This window comes from Oryctolagus cuniculus, chromosome X (genome assembly GCF_964237555.1).
Source record: "Oryctolagus cuniculus chromosome X, mOryCun1.1, whole genome shotgun sequence".
Classification (NCBI taxonomy): Eukaryota; Metazoa; Chordata; class Mammalia; order Lagomorpha; family Leporidae; genus Oryctolagus; species Oryctolagus cuniculus.
This window is the reverse complement of record NC_091453.1, coordinates 80221579-80241729: the sequence shown is the minus strand read 5'-3', so window position 1 is coordinate 80241729 and position 20151 is coordinate 80221579.

Here is a 20151-nt window from a genome sequence, read left to right as displayed (position 1 = left end):
TATAAAACTAATGTGTCCTGGCAAAATAGGCTGTTGGTGACTTCTGGAATCTAGCACTGAGCAAATTTTGTTACCATAATCCATGAGTTCACTGGGAAATGTTCAAAACATTTGATATCTTATGACTCTGATTTCTGGACTGCTTTCATGCTGGAGTAGCCTTTCCCTTTTAGCCATGTCTATATTATTAAATGTATTAAATTTTATTTTTTCCATCTGGCTCATGGGAATTTGGGGTCCAGTAAACAGTTTCTGAAATTGCTCTCTTTGGAGTGTGTCCATTGAAATGAATTCCTGACTATATACAATGGAAACGTCTGTAGAACCTGAAAAAGCAAAAGTAGACAAGGCACCCTGGAGCCTAATCATGCTCGAGCATGTAATTTAAATCCCTTTGTATTAAATGTAATTTCGTGCTTCAGAATCTCCTTTTTGCAGCCAAGGTGGGAATTTCTGTTTCTTTCCACTTGGTGCTTCCCTGTAGGTTGATATAGATCTGGCATGTTACCAATAACCAATGTCCCTTGATTTTTTCTTGCCATCACACCTAGGGTAAGTGGCCACTAGAGGGCACTGCCATGATGCTAAGATGTCAGTACATTAGAGGACATAATTGCATATATGACCCAGGGATTCTCTCAGTGCCCCAAATGACCTTGGGGGCCAGCACCTCCATAGCAAGAGTTCAATGCGTTGGGGACTATACCTCATACCTGGGTACTATGGTCCAGGGTGATGGATATAAATGTAATGCTAAGACCGGCCCTCAAAGTTTTAGTTCATTTTTTGTTTGTTTTTAAAGATTTATTTATTTTGAAAGCATTACAGAGAGAAGGAGAGATAGAGATATTTTGTACACAGGTTCACTCCTCTGATGGCTGTAATGGTTAGGCTGAAGCCAAGAGCCAGGAACTTCATCTGCATCTTCCATGTGAGTGGCAGGGGCCCAAACAGTTGGACCATCTTCTGTTGCTTTTCCTAGATCATTAGCAGGGAGATGGATCAGAAGTGGAACAGTTGGGATATGAACTGGAGCCCATGTGGAATGCTGGTATTGAAGGCAGTGGCTTTACCTGACCACAACGCTGGCCCTAAAATCAAGTTTTAACTTCATTCTGACTCACTAAATTATTTTAGCAAGTTCTATACTTATCCTCTGTCTGCCTTGGTTTTCTTCTATGGTTTAGTGAATAACAATACCTTATATATAATTCCTTACATCTTTATAATATTGAAAATATTTTTATAGTATTCACTGGGTGATTAACAAATACCAGGTACTCTGCAAGGTGTTAGCGATATAACAGTTAACCAAAGAAAGATCAAAATCTCTGCCTTCATGGAATTTGCATTCTAGTGAAATCTACTGTTTTGTTTTGGTTCTCACAAAAATCCCATAAGTTAAGTAGAACTGATTTTTAATTTTTTAAAACAAACTTGTTTGGAAGGCAGAGGTAGAGAGGACAGAAAGACATATTTTCCATCCACTGGTTCTCTCTCAAATACCCACAAGAGCTGGTGCTGGCCAGGGTCAAAGCCACGAGCCTGAAGTCAATCTGGGTCTCCCACTTGGGTGGCAAAGATCCAAGTACTGGACTCATCACCACTGCTTCCCAGGGCATTAGCAAGAAGCTGGGATAGGAAGCAGAGCTGTGACTTGAACCCAGGTACTCAGTTATGGGATGTTGGTGTCCCAAGCAGCAACTTAAATACTGCACCAAACACCTGCCCCAGGACTTGTACTTTTATTAATATGACAATATGGAAATAGAAACTATATGAAATTAATATTTACTCAAGGTCAATCAGTTAGTGAGTCCAAGAACCAGATATTTATGTGCACTGCTTTTCCCACTATTTTATCCTTCCTCCTGTAACTACTCATTTATCATGCAGGTATTTTTTGAAGAAAAGTAAGATACAATTTATTCAACATCATCTATAAAACAAACTGAATAAATACAGAATGATAGCACAACTCAGGTTTTTAAAACTATGCCATTTCAAGCTACTTAAATCCAAAGAGAATTTAAAATTAAGTCTTAATTTCTTTGTTTATCTGTGTCTTGTTGCTATTTAAGTAGTCTCTAACTCTTTTTTGTCAATTAATTAATTAATTTAATTTTTAAGGAATACAAATTTCATATGTACAACTTTAGGAATATAGTTATTCTTCCCAACATACCTACCCTCCCACCCACACTCCCATCCCTCCCCCTCCTCCCTCTCCCATTCCCAGTCCCATTCTCAATTAAGATTCATTTTCAATTAACTTTATACACAGAAGACCAACTTTATACTAAGTAAAGATTTCAACAATTTGCACACACATGCACACACACACAAACTGTTTGAGAAATAGTTTTACAGTTAACTTTCGTAATGCAACTGTTGAGGACAGAGGTCCTGCATTGGGAATTAGTACATGGTGACTCCTGCTGTTAATTTAACATTTAACACTCTTATGTATGATGCCAGTGACCAGCTGGAGCTCTTGACATGAGCTGCCTAGGTTATGGAAGCCCTTTGAATCCACAAATTCTGTCAGTATTTAGAAAAGGCCATAAGCAAAGTAGTTCTCTCCTCCCTTTAGAGAAAAGTTCATCCTTCTTTGATGGTCACTTCTTTCCGCTGGGATCTCCCTCACAGAGATCCTTCAAGTAGAACATTTTTTGCCACAGTGCCTTGGCTTTCCATGCCTGACATGCTCCCCTGGACTTTTCAGCAAGAACAGGAAGTCTTAAGGGCTGATTCTGAGGTCATAGTATTACTTAAAGTGATTGTCATTCTATGAGTCTGCTGTGTAAGACTGCTTTCCATGTGGGAACATTCTATTTCAATTCTATCTATTATTATTACCCGACACTTGAACCTATTTATATGATCACTTTAACATTTAATCCTATCTATATGTTAACTTTAACACTTAATATGATCACTTTAACACTTAAGATGGTATTTTTACCACCCAGCTTAATGGGATTTGGGGTCGCACAACAAGTTTTTAAATTGTACCCTTAGAAGTCCGTAGGAATGTATGCAGAACTATACAGCTTTACAGTTACAAACTTTCTCCTCTCTCTCTTAGACCTACTCTTATTTTTTACTGAGCTCCATCCTCAATTGACTTTATACACATATAATTAACTCTATATGTTAACTAAAGTGTTCAACAAATACTATGAAGAAAAAAAAGATGAAAAAAACAAAGAAAATGAAACTGTTCCTTGACAGTCAAGGCAAGTCATCCTTTTTGAAGTGTCAATTTCACTTCTACAGGTTTCCTTTTAGGTGCTCTATTAGTTCTCACAGATCAGGGAGAACATATGGTATTTGTCCCTTTGGGACTGGCTTACTTCACTAAGTATGATGTTTTCCAGATTTATACATTCTGTTGAAAATGACCAGATTTTATTTTTTATTTTTACTGCTGTGTAGTAACCCATAGTGTACATATCCCATAATTTCTTCATCCAGTTTTTGGTTGATGAGTATCTAGGTTGATTCCATGTCTTAGCTATTGTGAATTGAGCTGCAATAAACATGGAAGTTCAGATAACTTGTTTACTGATCTCATTTCCCTTGGGTAAACTCCCAGAGTGGGATGACTGGTCATATGGTAGGTTATATATACAGATTTTTAAGGTATCACCATACTGTCTTCCATAGTGGCTTTACCAATTTACATTCCCACTGACAGTGGAATAGTATACCTTTTTCCCCACATCCTCACCAGCATTTGTTTGTTGATTTCTGTATGAAAGCCATTTTAACTGGGTTGAGGTAATACGTCACTATGGATTTGATTTGCATTTCCCTGACACCCAGTGATCCTGAACATTGTTTCATGTGTCTGTTGGCCATTTGGATTTCCTCTTTTGAAAAATATCTGTTTAAGGGGCTGGTGCTGAGGCGCAGCAGGTTAAAGCTCTGGCCTGAAGCACAGGCATCTCATATGGGCGCTAGTTCGAGACCCGGCTGCTCCACTTCCAATCAAGCTCTCTGCTATGACCTGGGAAAGCAGTAGAAGATAGCCCAAATCCTTGGGCCCCTGCACCTGTGTGGGAGACCCAGAGGAAGCTCCTGGATCCTGGCTTCAGATCGGCACAGCTCTGACCATTGCAGCCATCTGGGGAGTGAACCAGCAGATGGAAGACCTCTCTCCCTCTGCCTCTCCTCTCTCTGTAACTCTGTGTTTCAACTAAATAAAAATAAATCTTAAAAAATGTTTATTTAAGTCCTTTGCCCATCTCTTAACTGGTTTGCTTTGTTGTTGTGGAGTGTCTTGATCTCTTTGTATATTCTGGTTATTAATCATTTTTCAGTTATATAGTTTGCAAATAATTTCTCCCATTCTGTCAGTTGCCTCTTTACTTTCTTGAATGTTTATTTTGCTGTACAGTAACTTCTCAATTTGTTGTAATCCCAGTTGTTACTTTTGGCTTTGACTGCCTGTGCTCTGGGGTCTTTTCCAAGAACTCTTTGCCTGTGCCAATGTCTTGCAGCATTTCCCCAACGTTCTTTAATAATTTGATGGTGTTGGGTCATAGATTTAGATCTTTAATCCATGTTGAGTGGACTTCCATGTAAAGTGTATGGGTCTTGCTTCCTACTTCTGCATGTGGAAATCCAGTTTTCCTAGCACCATTTGTTGAGGAGACTGTCCTTGATCTGGGAATTGGTTTTAACTCCTTGGTCAAATATAAGTTGTTTGTAGATGTTTAGATTGATTTCTGGTGTTCTATTCTGTTTCATTGGTCTATCCATCTATTTTTGTATCAGTAGCACATTGCTTTGTTTATAAGTGCTTTGTAGTATGTCTTGAAATCTGGTATTATGATGTCTCCAGTTTTTTTTGTTGTTGTTGTATAAGATTGTTTTAGCTATTTGAGGTCTCCTGTACCTCCAAATGAATTTCAGCAGCATTTTTTCTATGTCTGAGAAGAAGGTCTTTGATATTTTGATTGGTATAGCATCAAATTTGTAAATTGCTTTTGGGAGAATGGACATTTTGATGATATTGATTCTTCCAATCCGTGAGCATAGAAGATTTTTCCATTTTTTGGTATCCTCTTCTATTTCCTTCTTTAATGTTTTGTAATTCTCATCATACAGATCTTTAACATCGTTGGTTAAACTTATTCCAAGATATTTGACTTTTTTGTAGCTATTGTGAATGGGATTGATCTTAGAAGTTCTTTCTTAGCTGTGGTATTGTCTGTGTATACAAAGGCTGTTGATTTTTGTGTATTGACTTTATATCCTGATACCTTACCAAACTCTTCTATGAGTTCCAATGGTCTCTTAGTGTAGTCTTTTGAATAGCCCTATATATAGAATCATGTCATCTGCAAATAGGGATGGTTTGATTTCTTCCTTCCCAATTTGTACCCCTTTGATTTCTTTATCTTGCCTGTTGGCTCTGGCTAAAACTTCCAGGACTATATTCAATAGTAATGTTGAGAATGGGCATCCTTGTCTGGTACTGGATCTTAGTGGGAATTCTTCCAACTTATCCCCAATCATTATGATGTTGGCTGTCTGTTTGTCATAAACTGCCTTGATTATGTTGAGGAACCTTCTTTCTGTACCCAATTTGCTTACTGTTTTCATCATGAAAGGGTGTTGTATCAAATGTATCAAATGCTTTCTCTACATCAATTCAGATAATCATATGGTTTTATTCAATTATTTAATGTGGTGTATCACATTGATTTATTTACAAATGTTGAGCTGTCTCTGCATAGCAGGGATAAACCTCACTTGGTCAGGGTGGATGATCTTTCTGATGTATTGTTGGGTTTGATTGGCTAGAATTTTATTAAAGATTTTTGCATCTATGTTCATCAGGGAAATTGGTCTGTAAATCTCTTTCTTTGTTGCATCATTTTCAGGTTTAGGAATTAAGGTGATGTTGGCTTCATAGAAAAAATTTGGGAGGATTCCCTCTCTTTCAATTGTTTTGAATAGTTTTAGAAGAATTGGAGTTAGTTCTTATCTAAATGTCTGGTAGAATTCAGCAGTGAATCCATCCAGTCCTGGGCTTTGTTTTTTGGGAGGGCTTTTATTACCAATTCAAATTCTGACTCTGTTATGGATCGGTTTAGGTTTTCTGCATCTTCATAGCTCAGTTTAGGTAGGTTGTATGTGTCCAGGAATCTATCTTTTCTTTTAGTTTTCTGATCTATTCTTTTAGTTTTCCCAGTTTGTTGGCACACAGCTCTTTGTAATAATTTCTGATGAATCTTTTTATTTCTGTGATGTCTGTTGTTACATTTTCTTTTTCATCTCTAATTTTATTGATTTGGGTTCTCTCTCTCCTTTTTTGGTTATTTGGGCCAATGGTGTGTCAATTTTATTTTTTTCAAAAAAATCAACTCTTTGTTTTGCTAATCTTTTGTAGGTTTTTTAAATTCTATTTTGTTGATTCTTCTCTAATTTTAATTATTTCTTCTCTCCTACTAGTTTTGGGTTTGGTTTGATGTTGTTTTACTAGATCCTGCAGATGTACTGATACCTCATTTAGTTGGTGCCTTTCGAATTTATTGAAATACATGCTAATTGCCATAAACTTTCCTCCTAGCACTGTTTTTTCTGTATCCCATAAGTTTTGATATGTTGTGTTGTCATCTTCAATTGTTTCCAGAAATTTTTTGATTACTTCTATGACCCACTGTTCATTCAGGAGCTTGTTTTTCAGTTTACATGTGTTTGCATACGCTCTAGAGACTTCTGAATTGCTGATTTCCAGTTTCATTCCATTGTGCTCCAAGAAAATGCATGATATGATTTCCATTTTTTTTAATTTGCTGAGACTTGCTTTATGGCCTAGTATGTGGTCAATCCTAGAGAAAGTTCCATGCACTGCTGAGAAGAAGGTGTATTCTGCAACTGTAGGATGAAAAGTTCTGTAGATATATGTAAGGTCCACTTGGTCTATAGTGTTTATTAACTCTGTTGTTTCCTTGCTGACTTCCTGTCTGGTTGATCTGTTTATTGCTGAAAGTAGGGTACTGAAGTCTCCCATTACTATTTTATTGGAGTCTATGTCTCCCTTTAGATCCCTTAATATTTATTTTAAATAGCCAGGTGCCCTGTAATTAGGTGCATATACATCTATAATAGTCATATGTTCTTACTGATTTGATCCCTTTATCATTACATATAGCCTCGTTTGTCTCTTTTAACAGTTTTTGTGTTAAAGTCTATTTTGTCTTTTATTAGGATGACTACACCAGCTCTTTCATGGTTTCTGTTGGCATGCAATATCTTTTTCCATCCTTTCACTTTCAGTCTGTGCATTTTTGCTGTGAGATGTGTTTCTTGTAGGAAGCAAATAGATGGGTTTTGTTTTTTAATCCGTTCAGCCAGTCTGTGTCTTTTAACTGGAGAGTTGAGGCTATTTACATTCAAGGTGACCATTGATAAGTAACAACTTTGCCTTACCATTTTTTTCAAAAAAAATTCCTATTTATTACTTTGAATTTCTTTTGATTTTTACTGGGAGATTTTCTTCCTTTACCTTGTTTTGTAGTGATGATCATATTTCTGTTTTTCTGTGTGCAGCACATCCTTAAGCATCTTTTGTAAGGCTGGATGGGTGGTAACAAATTCTTTCAATTTCTGTTTGCTGTGTAAGGTCTTTATTTCACCTTCATTCATCAATGAGAGCTTTGAAGGGTATAGTATTCGGGTTAATGGTTTTCTTCTCCTATGACTTGGAATATATCTTGCCATTCTCTCCTAGCCTCTAGGGCTTCTGATGAGAAGTTCGCTGTGAGTCTAATTGGAGATCCTCTGAAAGTAATCTGGTGTTTTTTTCATGCACATTTTAGAATCTTTTCCTTATGTTTCACTGTGGTGAATTTTTTAAAGCTTTTATTTAATAAATATAAATTTCATAGGTACAGCTTTTGTATTATAGTGGTTCTTCTCCCCATAACCACCCTGCCCCTCCCACTCCCATCACACCTCCTACTCCCTCTCCCATCCCATTCTTCATTAAGATTTATTTTTAGTTATCTTTATATACAGAAGACCAACTTAGTATATACTAAGTAAGGATTTCTACAGTTTGTACCCACACAGACACAAAATATAAAGTACTGTTTGAAGACTAGATTTACCATTAATTCTCATAGTACAACTCATTAAGGGCAGAAGTCCTACATGGGGAGTAGGTGCACAGTGACTCCCAATGTTGATTTAACAATTGACACTCTTATTTATGACGTCAGTGATCACAAAAGGCTCTTGTCATGAGCTGCCAATGTTATGGAAGCCTCTTGAGTCCACAAACTCTGTCATTATTTATACAGGGCCATAATCAAAGTGGAAATTCTCCCCTCCCTTCAGAGAAAGGTACCTACTTCTTTGATGGCTCCTTCTTTTGTGGTGAGTTTGCTTACAATATGTTGTGGTGAATATCTTTTCTGGTCGTGTCTATTAGGAGTTTTATGTGCTTTCCGTATTTGGATGTCCCTTTTTTTCTCCAAATTAGGGAAGTTTGCTGTTTTTATTTCACTAAAAAGACCTTATAATTCTTGCTCTCTTTCCACCGCTTCAGGGACTCCTAGATCCCACATGTTAGGTCATTTGATAGTATCCTGCAGATATCCAACAGTGTTTTTTATTTTTCTAATTTTGTCTTCTTGTGTTTGATCTGACTATAATTTCCTGTGCTTTGTCTTCTAAGTCAGATATTCTTTCTTCTGCATCACTTATTCTGTTGTTAAGGCTATCCACTGCATTTTTAATTCATTCTATTGAATTCTTCATTTCATTTTGATTTCTCTTTAAGATCTCAATTTCAGGGGATAAATTTTCTTTCATGTCATGTATGGATTTCAGTAGTTTGTGCATTTGCTTCTGATCATTTCTATGTAAGCTTATGATAAATTTTTAAAATTCCATTTCTGGCATTTCTTTAATCTCATCATCTTTGCAATCTAGTATTGAAGTGTTCTTTTGGGGGCATCTTGTTGTCTTCGTTATTTTTGTTTCTTAAATTGGTGCATTTTTTGATTCAACATTTGTGGAGATACTGTTTGGTTTCTTCTTTGTTATTTCACTGTGGTGACTTTTATTTTTTTACTATGCCTCTGCAGATAAGTGGAGTGTCTGCTTTCAGTGAATATCTAGAAGTGTGTGGTGTGTGTGGCTGGGGAGCTCTGTTCAGTCCTCCGGGGTAAAGGGCATGTCTAAGGTGATACCTCCAAGTTTGGCATGGTAAAGCTCCTCTTTTTTTTATCAGAAGGGAGGTTTATCCTATTCAGCTGAGCTCCTCTCCTCAAAGGAGACTAGTGCCTGAGTGCTGGTCCCAGTGGGTATAATATTCGTCTGCTCTGCCCCAAGGACCACACAAAGGATTTGTGAAGTCCTCAGCATAAGTTCAGATTCCTGAGCAATGTCACTCACCAGGTAAACAGGAAGCCTGGAGAGTGTGGAGTCTCCCACAGTGACTGCCCAAACTCCCAGCCACAGCATGAGTCCTTCCAAACAGCCTCAGTGTTTTCACAGTCCCAGCACATGAGCCTCCCACAGTCACAAGCACACAGCCCCCTGTTAGTTTTCCCCAGCAGAGTCAGGAGTCTCCACTTAGCTGGTTAATGGGTGCGGACATGAGCTGGTGCAACTGCTATTTATGTGCAAAATGGCACCTGCTTTATCAGCTTGTTACAGGATGCCACTGGAGGGTGATCAGGAAGAGAGAAACGTGTTTGTGCTTTTTTTCTCCTCTAGGTTGGTAGGTAGAGTAGCCCCCATGGGGCTCCAAGCCAGGTTCCCTCTAGGTTCTTCCTGCACTTAATCACCAGTGGCTTGGGCTGCTGCAATCTGGTCTCACCTCATGCTCCAGTGCTGATGCGTAGGCTCTTGGCTGCTGAGTTCCTGAGTTATGGGCATCCATGCCCTCCACATAGATCCAATGTATCCCTCTAATTTGTGTAGAGTTTCCTCTACCATTTTCTCCCTAATTCTTCCCTGAGACTGCACTCTCTCCACTTTTATATTTATTTTTATTATTTATTTGACAGACAGTGAGAGAAAGAGAGAAAGGTCTTCCTTCCATTGGTTCACCCCCACAAATGGCTGCCACAGCTGGAGCTATGCCCATCCAAAGCCAGGAGCCAGGTGCTTCCTCCTGGTCTCCCATGCGGGTGCAGGGCCTAAGCACTTGGGCCATCCTCCACTGCACTCCCAGGCCACAGCGGAGAGCTGGACTGGAAGAGGAGCAACTGGGACTAGAACCTGGCACCCATATGGGATGCTGGCGCCACAGGCAGAGGATTAACCAAGTGAGCCATGGTGCCGGCCCCTCTCCAGTTTTTTTTTTTTTTAAACTATCTTAGAGTAGTAAGCTCCCTCCATACTCTGCCATCTTGGAAGCTCCTTCCAGAATTTGTGGTAATCCCAGGGCCGGCGCCGTGGCTCAATAGGCTAATCCTCCACCTTGCGGCGCCGGCACACCGGGTTCTAGTCCCGGTCGGGGCGCCGGATTCTGTCCCGGTTGCCCCTCTTCCAGGCCAGCTCTCTGCTATGGCCAGGGAGTGCAGTGGAGGATGGCCCAGGTGCTTGGGCCCTGCACCCCATGGGAGACCAGGAAAAGCACCTGGATCCTGGCTCCTGCCATCGGATCAGCACGGTGCGCCGGCTGCAGCGGCGGCCATTGGAGGGTGAACCAACGGCAAAGGAAGACCTTTCTCTCTGTCTCTCTCTCTCACTGTCCACTCTGCCTGTCAAAAATAAAATAAAATAAAATAAAAAAAAATAAAAAAAAATAAAAAAAAATAAAAGAATTTGTGGTAATCCCTGAAAATGGAAGAGCAGAAAAGGAGTCCTTTCTCCTCTACTTCCAAAAGAAAAAACAAATCCCAACCCCCTAAGCAGTTGGCTGTAATAACTAGATAGAAGAAATTGTTGTTTGCCCTTCCTCCTTTGGTACGCAAAGATGGGGGGGTGGTGAGTCATGCAGTGAACCAAAGAGAATATGGAGGACCAAGATGGGTAGGATGGGCAGAATGTGTGTTATGCAACAGTTATGTCTCAGTGCTAAGAACCAACCTGTGCCACACCAAAATTAGCTCTAAAAACACACTGCCTCCAAAATGTGCAACCTTGAGCACAATGGTTCCAGCCCATGACTGCTGAAGAACAATTACTCAAAATTCACATGGTTTCTTTTAAAGAATGTTTCCAACTTGAGCTGAGGCTGGCCTTCAATATTTACCTAACAAAATACAAAGCATTAACACTTGCATTTAAACGCTGGCCCCTTCCAATTGTGGAGACAAAAAAACCTTTAATCTGACTAGTTTTCCCAAAAGTTTTTGTCCCCAAACCTGAAATGACTGCAAGCGAGGTTTTTTTTTAATCTCTGCTATTGTGGGGTTACACACTCCTGGCTATAGGATTACCATTATGATGTGGGCCATGAACTTTTTTAATTTTTTATTTTTTGAGTAAGTAAGATAAACAATTTTTTATTTTTTTATTTTTTATTTTATTTTATTTTATTTTTTTTATTTTTGACAGGCAGAGTGGACAGTGAGAGAGAGAGACAGACAGAAAGGTCTTCCCTTGCCGTTGGTTCACCCTCCAATGGCCGCCGCTGCAGCTGGCGCACCGCGCTGATCCGATGGCAGGAGCCAGGATCCAGGTGCTTCTCCTGGTCTCCCATGGGGTGCAGGGCCCAAGCACCTGGGCCATCCTCCACTGCACTCCCTGGCCATAGCAGAGAGCTGGCCTGGAAGAGGGGCAACCGGGACAGAATCCGGTGCCCCGACCGGGACTAGAACCCGGTGTGCCGGCGCCGCAAGGTGGAGGATTAGCCTATTGAGCCACGGCGCCGAAGTTTTGTCTAACAATATGGTATAATGACTAAGAGGACACTAGTACTGTGTTGAAACAGAAAAGTTTATTTGGCAGTGAGGGAATAAACATATATTGATGCATGACTGTACATTGTCCCACAGAAAAATATACAACATGATTGGAACAAAGAGTTCCCTATAAAATAGGGAATAAAAGGAAACTGAAAACAGTACCTGTAATAGGGAAAATATGTCCAAGAATAGACCCGTGGAAGAGTGAAAATATTCAGTTTGCACACTGAAGTTTACCTGCCTAAAAGTCTAGCACCTAAAAGATGGGTGTAATTCTTTGATGCTAGTTCCAAGGTGGAAAAGAGACCACTCTCGGCGTCTATTCCTTTGATGTACTTTTCCCATAGGTCATTGATGTAACAGGTACATTATTGTAGGACAGATGATTTGACTGACAGACACGATGTGAGGGGCAAAGTGGTGGCTAATGAGTTCCTTCTCTGCAGACCTAACTAGCTGCTTGCCTATCTTTATTTGCAGACCTAACTAGTTGCTTGCCTATCTGGGTCTGCAGACCTAATTAGTTGCTCACCTATCTGGGTCTGCAGACCTAACTAGTTGCTCACCTATCTTTATTTGCAGACCTAACTAGTTGCTGGCCTATCTATCTTTATTTGCAGGCATAACTAGTTGCCTGCCTAATCTTTATTTACAGACCTAACTAGTTGCTTGCCTATCTTTTAGTTGCAGACATAACTAGTTGCCTGCCTATCTATCTTTATTTGCAGACCTAACTAGCTGCCTGCCTATGCAGATAAGCCAACCTACCCAACAACTTGCCTATAAGTATCTGCAGACCTAACTAGCTGCCTGCTTATCCAGATCAGCAGAACTAAACAACGGCTTTCCTAACTGCATCCACAGAACTGCTTGCCTGTTTACAACACATCATTCCCCCCTCAGAGATTTCTGACCCATAATCTTAAAGGAGTCTTGAAGGATGAAGTTCCATTTTCTCTGTTTCCTACTGCTCAGGGATATTGTCCCTCACTATCCTGGGTTTGGAAATCTACCCCCGCAATCTAGTGGATCTGTCTTTATCAAGCTGCAGGATTTTCATCTGTCACTGCCAATGACTGTGGCCCCTGAAAGGCCATTATTACTCTGAGAAGCTGGCGAATTCTTAAACACAGAGGTTTATCAATCAGAATGAGCACACTTTTAAAACATAACTCAATGTTGGAGTCCCCTTCAAGAAAATGGAAGATATAATCTTTTTTTTAATTTGACAGGTAGAGTTGTACACAGTGAGAGAGAGAGAGAGAGAGACAGACAGATAGATAGAAAGGTCTTCCTTCCATTGGTTCACTGCGCCAATCCGAAGCCAGGAGCCAAGTGCTTCCTCCTGGTCTCCTGTGCGGGTGCAGGGCCTGAGCACTTGGGCCACCTCCACTGCCCTTCTGGGCCACAGCAGAGAGCTGGACTGGAAGAGGAGCAACTGGGACTAGAACCCAGCGCCCATATGGGATGCCTGTGCTACAGGCAGAGGATTAACCAAGTAAGCCACGGCACTGGCCAGGGAAGGTATATTCTATAGTTTCCCAAACAATAAGCATGGATAGATTATCTCTTTACAAATTATAAAACAATCTAGTCTGGGTATAAAGTTTGCAATATCTTTTTCAGTGAACATACTGCTATTAGAGCAGATATGACAGATTCTATTAATCACTGCACATGTTTGTTCTGCCAGTGAATATTCTAAAGCTAGCCATAGTCTATGACTACCTTAGAACATACTCAGACTGTAGAACTTGCTGTAAAAGGTGGCCTGAAATGTATATTCTTTTGCGTCAGAATATTTATGAAAAGGCTCCATGGTGTGTTTTACAATCTTCTATGACAATAAATACTTCACTAAGGAGTCTTCCTGCCAATAGGCAATTTCCTCAGAGAATCAGGAGAAGTAGATAAAACATGTCTGCCATAAAGTACAACACGCTCGATTTGACAAAAACAAAGAAGTTATTTACCTTTTTTGCCTTTGAAGATGTGTTTGAGGTCTTCAGTTGTTTCAGTAAAGTAAGTAGATATCTCTTGTGCATGCACCTGTGAAGAATAAAGAGGTAGAAGTTTAATTATTGACAAATGGTCCCAGCTCAGAATTCACTGTACATCAAATGCAGGAGGGATGATAATTAGCACATAGTAAGGTTGCTTCAATTTAGGCATTAGTAAATTACTTCATTTCAAACAATTTTTAAGATTTCTTTTTTAAATGTATTTGAAAGGCAGAGTTACAGAGAGTGGAAGAGAAAAACACACACACACACACATATACACAGACCCTCTATCTACTGGTTTACCTACTCATCAAAAACTACAACAGCTGAGGTTGGGCCAGGCTGAAGCCGGGATCCTGGAGTTTCTTCCAGGTCACCCATGTGGCTGCAGGGGCCCAAGTACATAAATCATCTGCTGCTGCTTTCCCAGCAGGGGGCTGGAACAGCAGCGACTTGTACTGCCACTAATATGGGATGCTGGCATTGCAAGTGGAAGCTTAACCTGTTAAGCCACAACCTCCCCTGATATTTGTCTTTTGGGGACTGGCTCATTTCACTAAGCATATTGGAATACTGTGGTATCCACTGTCTTGCCAAAGAAAATATTACATTCATTGCTATGGCAGAGAAATATTCCATTGTGTATATATACCACATTTTCTTTATCCACTCATCAGTTGATGGACATCTGGGTTGATTCCATACCTCAGCTAATGTGAATTGAGCTTCAATAAACATGGGGGTAAAAATAACATTCTATGGAAACAAATAGATACACATTTATTTATCAGTTTGCATGGAGCTATGAAAAGACAAACATGTGGTATCTGAAACAGATGAATGGATAAAGAAAAATTAACACACACACACACACACACACACACTCTTTGCATGAGGTTCCTCTTCCTTGATAGGTAGAATCTTGCATTTCCTTAATAATTTTCCATTGACAGACCATTGGGAGCATGATCTTGTGACTTCAAATCTTGTGACCTATTTAGTACCTTTGTTATAACCAGGATGTTGAGACCATTCTATCTCCATCTCAGTATTGTGGGGATCTTCTGTTACTGATATAAGTTGTGGAATTAAATCCATTTTTTGAACCTCTTGTGCAGCAGGTATTGTTGTTGCTTTATCTGTTAAGGCATTTTCTCTACTAACATGGCTATATTTCTTCTGCTGTGACCTGCAGTTAATGACAACCACTTTTAATGCTCCAATACTGCCTGAAGAAGAGTTAATATATATTTTCTTATTTAATGGAGAGTTCTTGGCAGTCAGAAGACATCATTCTTTCCAAATTGCTGCATGTGCATGTAACACAAGGATAGCATATTAGCAGTCTGTGTATATATATATATATATATATATATACATATATATATACACATAAACTCTTTGATCTTTTCCTAATTGCAAGGCTGTAATCAAAGCAATATGTTCAGGGTTTTGAGCTGATGTGTTAAATGGCAATGCCTGAGCTTCTATCAACTATGTCAAGAGAGTCTAAATGCCAAATTATACCTAATACAAGGGAATTAAATCATACGCTTAAGCATAACTGGGCTCACACTGAGCCCTTTTTGCCTTTTGTCTTCTCAGGTAATGGAGAGACTCAGCTATGGGTAACTTACATCCATTCCCATGTACAAAAGACTAGCATGCATGCATAATAATTGGGAAGCTCTTAAACTGAATGATATAACTGAAAAGCGATTTTCCTCTATGATACTGTTTGGCAAAAATATAAGCTGAAAAATGAAGAGACATGGCCAACGAATGAGAATCTTAACTCTAATACTGTTTCAGAACTTGATCTCTATTGTAAAGAGAAACAAAAGTGGTCAGAACTTGGCCAATGTATAGGCTTTTATGGTATTATAGAAACATTTTACTTACAAGGAGATTGGTGAACTGTATTATGTCCCTACTCTCTCAAATACAACTGAACAACCAATAAATATAGTGGATGATCCATTACTGCTGGTCCTCGACTATCCTAAACTCACCAAATCCTGGTGTCAGGATCATCTCCAAAGAACACCAGATCTTCTATACCTTCAGAACCTGACTCCATTTTACCTTCTGTTACTCTGTGACATCCACTTTTTAACCTTTCCTGTCCTTTACCAGAGTGTGGCCCAACTGGAATTACTTGCAGTGGGGTTCCCTAACAGCAAAAGTGCGTACGCTCTGGCCTTTGAGAGAAGTGGCAGATGGAGTTGGTACAATTAGAAAGCATGTCCCTTTCACCCTATTTAACTTAAGTCAATGTAAACAAAAGCTAGAAAGATTTTGAGGACCCTACTAGTTTTACTGAGGAATTTCTGGCTCTAACTCTAGACTTTGACTTTATTCGGCCTGATTTACATGTTATTTTATGCACTACTTGAACCCTTAAAGAGAAACAGCATATTTGGGCTGAGGTTAAAAAATATTCAGATGCTCTGGTGGCTCAGTATCCTGGGTGTTTTTCTGTAGTGTGTTCATCAGTCCCAACAGCTGTACCTGATTGGAATTACCAAAAGGGACATGCAAATTTACAGTTACAAAACCACATGGTTTTATGCCTATTGGCAGGGATGAAGAAATGCATAATCAAATTGGAATTTTGATAAAACCAGAGAGGTAATGCAGGTGAGGGATGAAAACCCAGCCTTGTTTCAGGTTTCAGGGATGGCTTGTAAATGTAGTAAGAAAAGTACTTATATAGATGTTGAATCTCCTGAAGGATAGATTTTTCTTGGTACTCATTTCATGAGTAAGTCAGCAGCAGACATTGAGAAGAAAGCTTCAGAAACTGGCCATGGGATCTCAAACCCTCATGAGACAATTTGTAGAAATAGTATTTCAAATGTACTACAATAGAGACAGTCTGAAGAAGAAAAGATACTCCAGCACGGGAAGCAGTCCAGACAGTAGGTTCATAGGATGGCAATGGCTATAACCAACATGTGGCAACCTCAGAGACAGCCTAGGGGGCATCCTGCCAAGGCAGGAGGGTGCTTCACATGTGGAAATCCAGGATATTGGCACAAGGAGTGTTCCTCTGCAAGAGATCACCCTGGTCCACAATCCCAATGCAAGCAAAGTAGTCACTGGAAAAAAAAAGAAGACTTTAATCCTCTCCAAAGGGAGTAAGGGGTCCCCACTCCACTTATGGCCTTATCTGAAGACTGATGGGGCCTAGGGCCTCTGATGGCTCCAGAGGAGATAAACGTTTCATGCCAAGAGCCCAATGTGGTTATTGAGGTTGAAGGTAACTGTGTAAATTTCTTAAATGACATGGGGGATGCTTACTCTGAGAGTTGCGTCATTAAGAATGTTGATGGTGAACTTAATTCTAGAAAATTTATTCTTAGTTTCTCAAGTAGAAGACACTCTTAACTTCCATTAGTTTTCAGTAATGCCTGAATGTTCAAGTCCTCTGCTTGGAAGGGATTTTCCATTATCCCTGGATGCTTCCTTCAAACTAATTGCTCCTCAGTCCAAGTCATTTGTAGTAATGTTAGCAAACACTTAAGTAGACCCAATTTGGATGTTTTCCCTATTAAAATGAAAGATCACATTCATCCTCAAATCAGGGATTATGGAATACCTGGACAGGCTACATTTGCTGTGCCTGTCAGGGTCATCTTAAAAGACAAGCCTGAATTACTAAATTTGCATCAATATCCCATTAAACCAGAAATTATATGGGGTCATTGATCTCTGGTTGATAAATTTCTCAAACATGGTTACGTGTCAGTCTCCCTGTAATAGTCCTATTATGCCTCTTTTGAATCCAAATGTGGAAGACAGAATGGTTCAGCATGACAGGGCTAATATTGAAAGAGTCATTCCATTTCATCCAATTGTAGCAGACCCTTATACTATATTGACACAGAGAGATACCTGGGGATACTTCATGGTACACAGTCATAGACATAGATGGTGCTTTCTTCTGTTTCCCTTTGTACTCAGAATCCCAGTTTTTATTTGCCTTTGAACAGAACGGTCCATTTTCAAATATAACTCAGCAATATATGTGGAAAGTACTCCATCAAGCTTTCAAGGATCACCCTTGTTTGGTCTTGCAAGCAGCTTAGAGAGCTCCAGTTAAGGAACAGAAAAATTCTGCAATATCAGATCATATCTTTTTTAAAGATTTATTTATTTATTTATTTGAAAGTCAGGGTTACACAGAGAGAGGAGAGGCAGAGAGAGAGAGAGCGCGCAAATCATATTCTCATTTGCAGACCCTTTCAGGAAGGACTCAAATGAGTATACCATCCAAGTATTAAAATTTTTAGGAAAATGAGGGTACAGAGTTTTCCCAACCAAAGCTCAGATTCTTAAAAACAAGAGGTAAACTAATTAAAATGTATTCTGACCTCAGAAAAGCATGCATTTTCTCTCAAAAGAAAGGAAGCTATATTACATAGGGCTACCACAGAGAAAGAAACAGCTGAAATCATTTCTGCAAATGGCAGGATTTTGTAGAATATGGAATCCTGGATTCCACACTGATAGCCAAACCTTTAGATGAGGCTTCAAAGAGTCCAGACACAGACTTTCTTTACTGGACAGGAGAGCAAATGGAATTGTCTCAATGGATTATTTTTACAAAACTTTTATTTAATAAATATAAATTTCAAAAGTACAACTTTTGGATTATAGTGGTTATTTCCCCCGTAACCACCCTCCCACCCACAAACCATCCCATCTCCTACTCCCTCTCCCATCCCATTCTTCATTAAGATTCATTTTTAAATATCTTTATATACAGAAGACCAACTTAGTATATACTAAGTAAAGATTTCATCAGTTTGCACCCACACAGATACACAAAGTATAAAGTACTGTTTGAAGACTATTTTTACCGTTAATTCTCATAGTACAACACATTAAGGACAGAGATCCTACATGAAGAGTAAGTGCACAGTGACTCCTGTTGTTGATTTAATAGTTGACACTCTTATTTATGATGTCAGTAATCACCTGAGGCTCTTGTCATGAGCTGCCAAGGCTATGGAAGCCTCTTGAGTTCGCCAATTCCGATCTTATTTAGACAAGGCCATAATCAAAGTGGAAGTTCTCTCCATCCTTCAGAGAAAGGTACCTCCTTTGATGGCCCGTTCTTTCCTCTGGGATCTCACTCACAGAGATCTTTCATTTAGGTCATTTTTGCCACAGTGTCTTGGCTTTCCATGCCTGAGAAACTCTCAAGGGCTTTTTAGCCAGATCTGAATGCTTTAAGGGCAGATTCTGAGGCTAGAATGCTGTTTAGGGCATTTGCCATTCTATGAGTCTGCATCTCAGTGGATTAAAGAGCTATTAACTGGAGCTCTAGCACTAGGAATCTCTAAGGTGTAACAGAAAAATAGGGAGAAGTAGTAGCTGTAGGTGTACTGACTCAGAAATTGGATTTTCTTCTATGACTATTGGCCTATTTTTCAAAACATCTAGATTCAGTGACTATAAGATGGCCTGCACCCTTAAGGGTAGTTGCTAAACAGAACTTTTGGTGGAAGAAATCACCAAGTTGTGTTTGGACCAGCCACTTGAAGTTCACACCAGGTGCAAGGAGTCCTTAAATTGAAAGGACATCAATTGGTAACAGGAGGATACCTCACAAAATATCAGACTCTATTTTAGACTCACCTGAGTTATCTCTCAAAGTATGGCAGCTCTTCAATCCAGCTACTCTGCAAGCATCTGAGTGTTGAAGAACTAACTCACTCTTGTGTAGATACCATATAGCAGGTCTATTCTAGCAAGCCTGACCTACAAGGTGAACCTCTGGAAAATGCCGATGATGGCAGTAGCTTTATGAAGGAAAGAGTTAGAAAAGCAGAATATGCCATAGTTTGTATTACACAGGTTATAGAAGCTCAGGCATTGCCATCTAACACTTCAGCTCAAAAGGCTGAACTACTGTGTCTAAAATAATTAAGCAGGTAGCTATTGTTCTAAGGATCTCTTATCATCCCCATGCCTCTTGGAAGCCTCAGTAATCAGGTAAAGTAAAAAAGGCTATTCATATTCTTGAGAAACTACTGGCAATGCTTTGCCAAAAGACTTCAGAAGCAAGGCTTGCCTATTGTTCTCCTCAGGATGAGAAATGCACTGAAGTCTGCTTTAAACCTTAGTCAGGGGTTGGTATTGTGGCATAGTAAGTTCAGCTGCCACCTGCAGTGACGGTATCCCACATTGGAGCTGATTTGAGTCCCAGCCACTCCACTTCTGATTGAGCTCCCTGCTAATGCACCAGGGAAAGCAAC